Here is a 14255-nt window from a genome sequence, read left to right as displayed (position 1 = left end):
TGTCCCATCCTCAAAACGCTCCGTCGTAACCCTTTTCCATCAAGCCAGAAACCAACTTTCCTATCTAAGTCTCTTAAGAGCTGATATTGAGCCTATATTGAGATTAACTGTAAGAATATATAGCCTCAACTATAGATGCATAGTCTGCGATAATGCTTTCAGTTGACCGCACTTCTTTCATTTCTTGTTTAATGATCCGAGCTTTGCTTCCTTCTCGCTCGCTTACGACGCGGTAAGTAAAATGCGCTGCCACTTTGGTTGTATACCCTTACCCTAGCTTAAAAACGTTTTTGGCGAAGAAATTGCATACGAACAGCGTTGCTTAGTGAATTCCGCAGGGTAGTGCTGGATGGGGATCGGAATGCAGTGGTGTGTGATTTTACTAAATTTAATAGGCACGTGTGCTCATACCTGCACACTAGCGTTACAATGTTGCTTACGAGCACAGTTATGCCTCCGGACTACCCCGAGGGCGTGCGTCACTGCGGTTAGATGGGAGCGGCGTGTTTATTCACGGTTGACTGCGCTATGCCGGGCACAACCACTGCTAGAAATTTCGATGCGCGTGTGCAGTACAGCTGCGTATCCGCGACAAACGAGGCTTGCCGCCGGGCACATTGGCGGTGTCCTTGTAACGCAGAATTGAGCTGGTTGGCGCATGTGCGAAAGTGGACAACGCGCACATGAAAAAACAAAAAAAAAGAACTAAAGGCAGGGCAACAGACAGGATGGGGCTTGATGCGGCACTGACCTCGCAGCACGTCACTCCGAAATTTAAAAGAGAGAACTTAACCATTGTTGCCCGTATTCATGGCATTTCAGTGCACGTTAAAGTGCAGCAGGTGCCGAGTCCGGTGACGTGTAGATGCTTTGAAACTTTTGACGCCATCGTGCTGTCGTGACAGTTATGAAAAAGTGGTCCTCCAGGCTGCGCCCTTTGATTACCTGAACTAACCGGCATTGCTCAGCCGGATAATTTCTTACTGCATGGTTGTTGTTACGTTTGACTTCATCGCTATTTTTCATGCCGTTGCGCTCAATATTAGCTTTTAGCTTTCAGTCCTTTCGACTGCATTATTATTATTTTTTCGGCATTTTCTATTGGCATGCGTTCACGTTCGCCTGTATCTGTTACGTTTCTTTGCGCTGCTTTTTTCATTATGTACGCGTCTATGAACCTTCCTTGAAACACCTTGTCCCGTGCTATGCTGAAGACGCTGATGTATTTTTAAAATATATTTGGTAGATTTAACGCACGTGGTTCAGTGAACAAGACTGATTCATGTGTGGCCAAAAAGCAGGGCCGGTATTTTGTAGCGATGCCTTTTTCGATTCTATGCTTTTTCAGACTTTTCGCGCTTGGCCACTGGTCAGAGCGACGGTCTGCCCACATTATCAAAGCGATCAGGCGGCCGCGTGTGGTGGATGATAAGAATAGCATAGAATAACGCATAAGGCATCGCTACAAAATAGCGGCCCAGGTCTCTTAACTAGCTGTTTCGGCATTAGTAACAGAAATTAACAAATCACTTATAGGGTAAATGTCTTTCCGAATCATTTTCATGTTATTTATTCTTTCTTCTCCTAGAACCACTAATTATTAATATTTAGTTTGAAAACATACATACAGTTGAAAGAGAGAAGACAAGGTACAGGCTGGCAACTGCTACCGGAAGGCGCACAACGCCTGCCTACTTTTCAGGAAGGAGGGGGAGAGAAACATAAGAATGGAAGATATGAAGAAAAGAAGGAAAGAGAAAAAACAAAGAAAGACATAGCAGAACCACAAAGGCTAAATAAAGTAAGACAATGACGAAGAATAGAGCATATGGCAGTAAAAACAGAAAAAGAAATCCCTCCAGGTCGATGTAATAGAATGTTAAAAAAAAAAGTAAAAATAATGTCGAAGATCTTGTCGCTCGCAAACGAAGAAAAAATAAAAGCCACAAGCGGGAAGCCAAGTCGGCATATTTCAGAAAAGTAAGGAGGCCGCGATAATCCTCGACGCGTCGAGACGCACAACCACTGAGGTCCATCGAGGGTCGCACACCGGAGACCAAGAAGATGGATGGTGGCCCCTCAGTAGCCAAAGAAGTAATCTAGTAACGCTGTCAGTAGCGACGTGCGCTGCGCAGTAGAAGCGGGACAGTCCGGTATCAGCTGCCACCAGCGAACAGTCGACAACCGAAAGCTCTGACGGTGGCGCGATTGTGCGGAACTACCACGACACTATCTGCAGCACGCAAATTCAATGTTAGCACAAGTATTCCCAGAAGACGCAGCGCGGTTTACCGCTGGGTAGCTCGCGTTCTTCGGCGGTGACGTTGTCGTGGCGCCGACAAAGCGAAACTGGCGAAGCTTCAGCAGGCAAAGGCCACGCGATCGTCCGCAGCTCACCAGAACACCTTGAGACTGTGGTACAACCAAAGCCCGAACACGCCACTGCGGTCTCAAAGTACTGCCAGACGAAAAGTATTTACGCAGCTGGGCTACGCATGACAGTCGCCTCAGCCCGTCTACTCCGTCTTCCTCCAGTGAACTCTGGGCCGCTGTGCACGAATTTGGTTCGACAAATGTTGGTACAAGCTGCACGCGGCAATTACGCTGGTCTCGGGTATCTTGCCCAGTGCAGCGGCATGAGCATAATTTATTCCACGCTTCCTCCCAGCGACACGTGCGTACAGTGACGACCGTACGACCGAGGCCACGTCGGTGCCACCACGTTTATTTATCCAGCCGAACGATCACGGGCTCGATCTCTCTGCAGCATAATTGGCGCGCGGCGCTTGCTTGAGAAGCGTTGCACTCGTCGTAGTAAATACGCGAAAGTGCTACATTAACTGGCTACGACCGTTATTAAATGTACTATCGCGCTCAGTATGAGCTATAGCGCGTATGCGCGTGTCAAAGCGGTCGCGCATTCTAGCTCATACTGAGCGCGACAACATTGACACGCTATACCGTGCTCTGAAACGCCCACTTCCCCTCATATGTCACATTGAAGCGTTCACAACTTTGGATAAGCGACTTCGTAGTGGTAGCATTGTTCATGTCACCCAACGCAAGCCTTACATTGAGGCGTGCGTCGTGTCCGCGCCTCATTTGCCAGCATGCCGACATTTTCATTCTAGTAGTGGAGTCAGCCCTAATGGGAAGGATGAGCATTCCTGCGGGAGCAACATCGCCACCGTGCTGGCACGTGCAAGTTGCCTTGGTTCGGACTCCGGCAGTGGCTCATTGGCCCCGTTCTAACCGTTGCACGCTGCTTCTAGAGTCCGTGCGGAAGCTTTCGTAGTTGTGAAGTTTCAGTTCAGACCCGCAGCTATCTCTATTCCTCTGCTCACCTCCATCTTATTGGTCCCAAAGGCAAACTCCGCTTACACGCAGCAGGAGTGCCACGTCATGGCCTTTGTAATTTGCCTCTTGACGACGACGACGACGACGACGACGACGACGATGATGATGATGATGATGATGATGATGATGATGATGATTTATTGGCATCTCCTTTCAAACGGGGCGGTGACGTATAGTCACCTATCCTGCTTGAGTTAATCAGGTACATTGTACATGCTTTTCATTCCAACATTTTTGTATACATTTCCTTAATTTTTTCTCAACCGTACCAGAGACGGTGCAGGTGCACCGGCAGGACGCGACCGCCTTACAAGATACAACGACCTTGTAAAGTAATTTTACCTCGAGAGAAGAACCTTCCCCACCCCTCACCGCAAGTTAGAGCACAGGCAACCACCCTTCGCCTGTTGCATACCAATAAATACCCCTCCCTTACACGCTATCACATCATATACCCCGACATCTACCCAAGCCCCACGTGCAAGGTCTGTAAAACTCAATCAGCACCACTCCCCCACATGCTATGGGAGTGCAAACATCAATATCCAGACCTTAATCCCGTGACCCTTTCGTCGAGATGGCACGCCGCCCAGCGCAGCTCCCATCTCGACGACCAACTCTGGTCTACCCAGCAGGCCTACGATACGGCGAAGAGGCAAGACCTCGACGTTCCATCGTGGGAGGCCTAGGCCCAGCCGAATAAACTGCTGGTTCTCATTAAAGCTCTCTCTCTCTCTTCATCGAAACTTATCTACTTTGCACCGCTACCTACGCCTGTAATGGATCCGGTCGTTATCAACCTCTTCTCTTTTTTCTTTCTACCAATACTCTAAACGTCTCTTGCGTATCTCGACTGCTGGCGGGTTGATGCTTCCATCCACTTCAAATTTTCTAAAGGTTGCAGGGCGTCCCTATACGGCGGTTGCGAAGAAGAAAACCACGTAAGGCAGGCAGTTTTCTTTAATATCTCCTGACTACATACCAGTATTTTGAGCTGAGTTTCTGGCGGTTACATTGTCTTTACGAAAAGTGAACTCCTAAATCTCGAAAGTTGTAGTAGTAACTAATTCTTTATTTTTATTTTCAGCTCTCACTGCAAATAGTGGCTCACATTTGTCGCGTACATTCTATTGTCTAATGCCCTCTCACTTAGCACTAACTAGATTGGTATGGATGCCTGGTCACAAAGGATTACTTATTAATGAATTAGCGGACAGCTTGGCGAGAGCGGCCCTTAGTGATCCAATTATTCCGATCCTTCCTGTATCAGATTTCATAACTGCTACTAGGTTCAGGAAACGTGCGGTCATGCAAGACTTTGAACCGACCATTAAGAAATTTGACGGATTAACGACACCTCCTATTACCTTGGAGCAGAAACTTCTGCCGTAACAGAAAAATTGAAGTCCTGTTTACAAAGTTCAGATGTCGAATACCGACATTAAACTGTTATCTGCATCAATCTAGTCAGGCACCCTCCTCCTTGTGCTGCTCTTACTGTGGTGAGCATGAGACAATGGAACCCTGCTTCCTGTCATATCGCCAAGCACGTACTGAGGATCTTTTTTCGGTGGGAGGGGTAGGGTTGGCATCCGAAGGTAACTTTTCTATGCAAATGAGGGGGGGGTTACATTCTTTTTTATTCATTTAGTCAAGTACCTACATATCGCCCTGGTGGGCATTACAGTAGGGGGGACGAGGCAAAATAAAGGAACACTTGACAGCACCAAAGTTGTAAATTTAATAAATACAGGCACAAAATGCAGCGTCCTGATGGGCATTTCAGTAAAGGGTGTGGCAAGATAGATAAACACTTCATTGCACCCAAGTAATAAATACACACAAGCAACAAACCGGGCAATCAATCACTGGACACACAGAAAGGTGAACAAGCTACACATACTAAGTATATCGGAAAACCTTGCACGATCAGCAGCAGTTTCAACAATATCAGGACACAGCCGGTTCCACTCACGGATGGAGGAGGAGGAGGAACTTTATTATTGCAGAAACCGTTGCGCGGTTTATTACTGGGTGGTTCCCTCTGACAGGGCTCCACTAGTGCGCGGAAAAAGCTAGTGCTTATAAACAGCCGTGCGGGAAAAATTTCTTTAATCTTTGGGCTGTGATCTCGTCACTCAGAATACGTAACTCGGTGCCGGTAAATATCTACTTTTAATTAACGGTGTTTCATTGTGCAGCGCGTCTCGGAAAAATACGGGGCGAAATCGTTCACGGCGCAAGGAAAGGTCCACCCAGTTAATTCGGCGTTTAATATCGTAGATGCTGCTCCGAAATTGGTAACAAATGGCTACAAAGCGAGCGGCGTGGTTCTGCAGATAGCTTCTAAGCTATTTGTGAGAAGCTGTGTGTGCGGGTCTCACACAACGTAGGCATGTGCAAGGATAGGCCGGATATTGGTTACATATTGTGTTTCCCTAAGTGTTGCGGTGCATGCTTGAACTTTATTTATTTAATGAAGTTAAGAACGCGACCTAGCTGCCATCTGAGTTATACACTGAACGTGACGATTCCATGACAAATCTGAAGAAAAGGTAACTCCTAGGTATTTAGCTTCGTTAACTGTGGCGAGGGGCTGACCAGTGATGTGACAATTCGATTGCATGGGGTTACGCTTTCTGGTGATACGGTTATAGCAGCACTTGGAAACATTTAGGGACATACGCCAGTTTTGACACCAAAGGGATATACTATGGAGATCTGACTGTAAAGCTAATCGGTTTGAATCATTTTTAATTTCCCTGTATACAACACAGTCATTAGCATACAGCCTGATATTAATGTTATTCCAGAACTAATATCATTAATATAAATTAGAAAAAGAACTAGTACAAACGTGAATAATGCCCACCGTTCGCTATAAAGGCGCGTAAACCCGCAAAAGAGAAATGAAATAACGTGTATCTTTCAGGTACGCCCTGTGAGCTACACCTCTCCTTCACTTGGCAAAGAATCAAGTAACCACATCAAATGGACTCTCGTAGCAAAGAAACTCAGGAAGGACATTGCCAAGAGCGAGTGGACAAGCGGAAGTGTAAAATTAAGATATCTAGTAGCGTTTTTTCAATTACATCTGCGAGAATTCTAGAGAAATATACATTTGCGGAACAATCCCAGGCTCTTTTGGATCCTTCGTTTACTGCTCTACCAAGTGCCAAAACCGACTCATGTTGTTACATGGGAAGTTGCGTAACTATACTTGGCCACCAGTCCCGTACAACCGCGTAGAGCGCAGGACGCTGCGGTTCTTAACGTACTGCGCCCACCGTGGAACTCTAGAAAAGACCCACATAAGCAAAGCAGAGAAGTGTCTACGTCAGGCGGCTCGACTGATAACTGCAGAAGCGTCATTCAAAACACACGGAATCATACTCCACTTCCGGCGGCGTTTTCTCTACTTCCTTTTTAAATATAAAGATTTGATCCATAAATATTTTCAAAACAACGGTTAAATTTGTTAATTTTTTATTTTCCTTCCTGTTTGGCGTTTGCCTCGGCTCTCTCCCTTAGTAGATCGCTTAATTTCTCAACTTCTTGCAACTTTTGTTTCCCGTTGCCAATTTTGCACGAAAACAGCCGCCCCATTGGGAAAAAAACGAGACGAGATAACGGGTGACATTCATATTACTTATGGGTTTAGCGGTTATTGCAGAGTTTGATGATGGACGCTGTTTCGCATGATATTATTTTCCACCTTATCCAACCCATATCACGGGTACATGGTTCCGAGGATCTGCCAGTGTCGCGAAGAGCCGTCACTTGAGGAAATAACGAAGCAAAAGGAAAAGTTAAATGCAACAGGCGTTTCCTCCGGCCGCAACTCGTCCTACGAGCATACAGACAAGCTGACTACGAACTGAATCAATTTGCTGGTCCCTGGATCAGTCCAAACAAAGAACTAACGAAGCAACAGCGATGCGGGTGATTGTTGCAATAGACGGTGACAAATAAATGCATCTCGAGTTAATCGCGCGGGCACCGAATCGATGAGAAAAATGACCTTTACAGCCCAGGAGATGCCGATAACTACCACCATCCAAAAGGTGTGAAAAGGGCAGCGGAATGCACATAGGGGTATACTATACCAGCCTATGCAAAATTCCACCATTTTTTTTTTCTGGAACTGACAAAAAGAACTGCCACAGATGAAGTTTCATACTAGGAAATCGGTTAATGCAACATCGTCGTGTATACACAGGTGCAAATTAAGAAGGAAAAGAAACACCGAGCCAATTAGAAAAACTGGGACAACAACAACAAAAAAAAGGCAGATCTTCCTACCCTATTTCACTCGAGATCGTAACGAAATTCTTTAATGAAGCGAACACGAAGTCCAGATTGGACTCAGCTGAAAATTGCACAGAATAAAAACAAAATTCAATGCTACATTACTTTGTGAAATAGTATGCACCACCTTTGCTACATACGCTAGTTACGAACAGGGATCCGGTATACTAAGAATACGCACCGAGACAGCCGCGCACACATATGTACTGTTGAAACGACAACAAAATATTGCACAGTGCACGTGCAACAGTAAACATTCCTGTCACAAAAGGAACAATTTAGCAATATTGAAAAATCTACACACTGTTACAAATAAGCATTAGGATCAACACTACACCTTTACGTTATTGGCATTTTATAAATCAGAAGAAATGCGCTATATGTGCCAGTGATGTGTTTTTATTTCCTCTCTGCCAGCTGTACTTCTAGTGTGGGTTAGAAAAACAAAATACTTTTCAAGCTGTGACAATTTGCCGTGGTGTCTTCATAAACGTCGAAATAATTTTCTCAACGCTAACTACATGACGCCCGATGAATTAACATGAGTGCTAACCCGTTAAGGCGCTCCTGAGCGGTTCAGTTTCGTAGGTGTACATCGCAACCTTCTTTAATGTCGAGAAACTGCGTTCTGCAGCGGCAGTTGTCACTGGGAGCGTTCCGAAAACCTTGAGAAGTGTGTGAACGTTCGGAAATTGGCTCTCGTCGCATTTCATTATTGCGTCAGCGGCATAGCGCAGCGTCTCCTCTACTCCTGTTGCTTCCCATTCCTCTTTCCACATTTCCCACTCTCCCCTTAGTGCAGGGATGTGCATTGTCTGCTTGTCGTGTACGTAAAATTGGAATGCCGGCTGCACAGACTTAATGTTTACTTTAGAGGCGTGTTTTGGTAGAACGAACTGCAAACTATACAAAGTTGCCATGAGGCTTGCAAATCGGCGCTCGAGGGAAGCTCTAAGATCGTGCATGTAGGGAATAAACGTCGCTCGCTTATAGTACTCCTCTGCTGAAGTTGAGAAGTTAGCCCGATGTTTCTGCTCGCCAACTACTCGCGGCATTTCACAGTTTACGCCAAAATCATCCGCTGCCTTTTGACATGGCGAAAATATTTTGCAAAACTCCGCCTCAGAATTACAGCCATTCCTCCTGGCTTATTCAATACGAGGACTGCTTAGTCTAAAGCGACGTTCATGTCAATAGACTTGCTCTGTAAGCGCTCAGACAAACGTTGTGTTAAGCTTAAGAAGCTGTCGCAAACAGTAAGACATATGAGGACGTTGAAGCAGCATACTTGATGGTGGAGGGCAGATGCGGGGAAAGCATTTGTTGCGTCGCGGGAGGCTTCCATGAGCTCTTCTGGTACGGCGACTATTTGGGTCAATGCCTCACTAAAGATCCCATAGTGAACTAGGGTGGTTGCTTGGGCTAGTTGGTAATTCATGATAAAAGCGAAAACCTTGGGAAGTGTTCATGTTGAGAACCTTGAGTTCATGTTGAGAAACCTTGAGACGTGTTCAAGTGACCATGTTCTTAGTACAATTACTTGCTTTTAGAACACCCCTCGTGACTGCCTTTCATTTTCTCCGCATGCCCCCTCTTGTATATATATACACATGATGTGCCAACGCAATAAAATATTGTTGGAAGTCAGCGCAGTGTATGTCGTCTCTCGCAGTCCTTGTCCTTCGCGCTGAACGTCGTTTTTATCGCCTCGTGGTGTTCCACCCACCTGGTTTCACAATACCGCTGTGAGCAGCAGAAGGATTTCGAGGCACTTTCAAGGTGCCTTTTCAGCACTGGAATGGAAAACTTTATTATGGTCCTGCAGCGCGTAGCGGGCGTCTTTTCAGGACCACAGATTTTTTAGGCGATCCCCTGAAAAATGCGCAAACGTCTTTAATCGTGCCGAAGGTACGTTGAATGTCTTTAACATTCGAGGCGTCGCTCAGGCAGAGATTGAGGGAATGCAATGAGCAGTGCGTGTACAACGCAGTTGGAAACTATTTGCAATTGATCGCCTGTACGCCACGGAATGCTCCGCTCATCACTGCCGCACCATCGTAACCTTGGCCTCTCATGTGTTCCAGCTGCAGACCTAGTTTAACAAGCTCACTTTACAGCGTGTGAGTTAAGCTAGAAGCACTGACATCTTCCACAGCTACAAAGGACAAGAAATTATCTCGAATGCACGAAGTGCTGGGGTCAACGTATCACACGCAGAATGAAAATTGTTCTGTTTGCGATATGTCCGATGTTTCGCCTACTAGCACGTCGAGAAGCCCTGCTTTGTTGACATCTCTGGCTATTTTGTCTTGGATTAGCTACCCGATAATAGAATAGATTCCCAATTTCGAGGGAGGTGAGGGGGAGGGGGGGTCTGGGTACGTGCCTTCATTTCACCGTCTTTAATCATTAAGAAAACATACTTTAGAAAGACAATTTCATGGTGCTTGATTGTATATAACGATTCCTGATATTCTATCTTTCGGAGTTTCTTCACTGGGACACTATCATAGGGATGTTGGTTCAGCTGCTGTAAGATACATCCCCGAATCAGGACGATTCCCTTGCTAAATTATAATATTTATCTGACTTCATTCTTTCAGCTGCTCAAAATTTTCGATGGCGCTTCTTTTAGATTCGTTTAATCGTTTGTATTAAGTCACCCAATTCTTGACCAATCCTCCATAGTGGGTATGAGCCACTCTTCGATGCTAACAAACAAACAAACAAACTGGAGAGCCCGAAATCGGTTGGAAAATGGGTTCTCGGACTGTTGCCCTCAAAATGACGCCGAGACCACAACATCCAAGGTTTAATCCACTACCTGCGAAACCAGCTCGCTAACTCTGACCGCTAGGCGTACTGACAATGCGCACGAACAACTCTGAGCGCGCCACGGCCAGTCGATCTCCCAGCAACCAGCGAGAGGCACCCAAAACTTCTCCCCCCTCGCCGCTAGTCAACGATTCATGGTCAAGGCGCGCAGACAATCGCGGCAGCAGCCATCACCGGCGAAATCCAGTAAAATGTTTTCATCATCATTGGCATACTGACGAAGAAGTTTAGTTGCCGTGTCATACTTTTTCTTCGACAAGTGTGAGGCTGTTGTGACGAGAAGGACCGCGCATGGCGGGAGAGCACAAGCGCTGGTGGCCCGTGCTAGAAAGAGGAGATCAAGGCAGAACGGGCCCGGGGCTGTATAACGTAAAACTATTCCATTCTCACTTTATTTCAATCTCCTGACTGCAAATGTACGTAACCGATGACGCATGCATCGGGCAGTGATCCGCAGCATTGTTTGAACAGCCCAATCAAACGCTCTTCTTGTTTGTCGGAGGTCCTTTTCGTTTGCTTTCAACGCGAATAGCATTGCCTGCTTTGACATGTTCTAGGCGTTAGCATTATTAGGGTGCTTCACGCACTTTCAGGGGGCTATCTTTTTATCTGTCTACCAATGTTTGTATCTAGCCATTTTCCCGCCTTCTAACCATTTATCTAAGATTGTATCTAGCTATCTTCCCGCGAATATACGGAAAGTGCCTTGAGCGGCCATTCGCGCGGCAGTTTTTCGTGTATTCGCGTGGTTCTTTCATTCTTGGAAAAAAAAACTTTCATGCAGCGCGTATTGAGCAACAGACAGCTGTATCGGGTTTTTCATGTTGCTCTACCATTTTCTCATTGACACTTTCCATCTAATTATACTATTTGAGAACTTGATTCATTTATTAAGGCTAATTATGTAATTAGGCGGTATGCAAAAAAAATAATCTGAGTATCTCCAAGCGGCGGCAAACAACATTACCTTGGTTCTGTCCAGCTACTTGGCATTTTCACATTTTTAAAGTTGGGCTCAACTTACGTAGGACATCGGGTACAAAGGGTTCATTTACATCCGTAATTTTATTTCCTCTCTTCGCTTATATCAGGATATTCGTGTCAGTCGTTATATTCTTCCCGATAGCCTCCAAATATACAGTGCGACTACCATACCTAGGCGCACGTACGCAGTACAGAGGAATATCGCTCTCGCTGGCCGGAACACGTGAGCTTCTATCTTAGCGTTCTCTTCCACAGATCTTGCAGGGTTACGTGGTAAATTCAATGGATTATCCGGCTTCCTCACCTCGAAGCCCAACACCGCCGGCTCAATGTAGCGCGCGACAGGACAGGGAAATTCCCGCTCGAACAACACTGACCCGTTCGCTTGTACGGCGCCCAGGATCACGAGCGCGAGCAGACTGAACGTGGCCGGATAGACCCGCGTGCTTTGTCAGCCTCGGAGTTAATCGAATGCACCCATTATTCCTGCTGTGCCCGACCGTCCCTGCCCGGACCGATGCGATTCCGTGGCACACGCCTGAATACCAATTTCTGTCGGCTACGGCGTAATAATGCACGCCACGTATGAAACTCACAGCTCCGATACGTTTTCATTTGATATCAATGCATACTGTATAAACTTCCCTTGCGCGTAGCACTGAATACAAAATACGTGCTTTAATAACGCTGTCCCTCCTTTCTCGTGTTATTCTTTAAGTTGGCCATGCGCGCACAGCCGCCTAGTGGACCAAGGACCGTCCCTTACATTGTTACTATGAGCTATGCCTATAGCAACGTCCTTTGCAGCGTGCGTTTGCCAACTGCTGCCCATATTTTAGCCGTAACTTTTCTTTTTTTCCTTTTCCTGAAATAAGAAGGGCTGTCTTTGGTGCCTTACAGGTGCTAGGAATTATATGGCACGCCCCAGCGTGCATTAGCATTTCGGGTAACACTTTCAGCTAAGACGCGCATACTTTCGTTTCGAGCGTAAAACACTGCGCTGTAAAGATGGCTTTGTGCATTGGAAGTTACTGCGACAATCATGTGAACAAGTATGGCTTTCTTTTCTAGAAAATTCGTCACTCATAGTATCTAGTGAACCTCTAGAGGTGTACTCAGCCCATAACCTCTAGCGTGCTTATGGGCTGTTTATTAAACATGAAATGCTTCTATAGGTGCCGTTGCTGGGGACCTTCAAGTGACCTTGAGCCGCAACCCAGAGCCGTTATCCGTGCACCCAAACGAGAACATCCTGGCAAGCTGGGAGAACAAAACGAGATCCTCCGGACCAGCAGTCAAAACTTAAGAAAACGCGCTCTCTGACCCCCAACTCTTTGTACAGGACCGCATTACATGCGCTAGTTACTGCCCAAGCAAGTTACAAAAAATATTGCTTTCGAGCGCTTCCTAATGTTTCTTCACAATATCACTCAAGCTGTAACTTATAGTACGCTGAAGTTTCATTTGCCATTTACAATAGCTACGTTCAAAAGGCAGATACAGGGCACATTACACTTCATTGTCATCTTTTGGTGCTGACACAGGGTTGCATGTGCTCTTTTGAACTCCAGATGTCCGTGAGTTCCACGGCGCGGGTTCTGCGTCGCCTCGAGAGATGGCGCCACGCTGCGTGGCGCCTCCTTCAGGCGATGTTATTCTAGCTGGGCAGTGCACTCTGTCTCCCTGGCGTCTTTCGCTGCCTCTCGTGCCGCCTTCAGCCGGTTTTCTTCCTCTGGCTTGGCAGCGTCCATGTGGACCAGTGCGCATGTATGGCGTGATGCGGTGTGGTGTGGTGGGGTGCGACGTTGCGAACATGCAGTACACCCATTTTAAGATTGTGGCTAGTGTCATCTCCAACCAGTCTGCTTTGCCGGTTGCCATTTCGCGCTTACATCTACTCTCGATTACGCGAGAACCAGCAAATTTTTTTACGATTTCTAATATTTGGAATCATTCTGCGACTAGTATATGAAAGTAAACAGATAGAGGAAATGCTTCCTTCGATGAAAAGCTGGAGATGTTAGCCTGGAAAACAGTTGTACATAACATTAGACGTAGTGACTGCGAGATTATGTCATTATATTATAATTTTGCTCGTTCCTTTATTCAATTTTGCAAGATTCGCCCGATTCCATTTTACAACGATGCGATGTTGTACACTATCACCCACAGCCCACGCACTGTACAATGGGTATATACCTTTTTTTTTTAGTTTCCCGTGCACTTTGCATTAGCGTCTGTGAAATTTGTTTCAGAAATATTGCATGTCAGCTATTGCTTTTCGTGTTGGACGTTCGTTAGTCAAATTTTGAAACAGCTGCTTGCAGCTTAAAAACAGCTGCTTGCAGACGAGCGTAACTGCGATTCGCCTTCGGCTTTTCGATTACAAATTTGTATTCGTCGTTTCCTGTCAAATATAGGCCGCTCAGTAGAAATCGAAAATAAAACATCAGCAAAAAAAAAAGAAACAGGGAAGCAGTGTGGCTTAAGCTGCAGTGATGTCCGTATAATGGGTAGATGCACGAAAAGTGAAAACTAGTAGCGGCAGCAAGTGCCCGCGTGGGCTTTGTTAGGCCAGTTCAGGGATGTTAGTGGCCCGTAATTTCCTCTATTTAAATGATCCTAAAGAAAAAGAACATGGTGCCATGAATGTCGTTCCTGGCCTGGAATTCATGTGCCCTGCATTCTAAAGCCTGCAGCCTTGCCCCTTTGGGAAATTTTAATAGGCGTCGTACACAACAAACTATACAAATATGAAATACGTTCCTTTG

The sequence above is a fragment of the Dermacentor albipictus genome, chromosome 1 (assembly GCF_038994185.2).
Source record: "Dermacentor albipictus isolate Rhodes 1998 colony chromosome 1, USDA_Dalb.pri_finalv2, whole genome shotgun sequence".
Taxonomy (NCBI): Eukaryota; Metazoa; Arthropoda; class Arachnida; order Ixodida; family Ixodidae; genus Dermacentor; species Dermacentor albipictus.
This window is presented reverse-complemented; position numbering follows the sequence as displayed.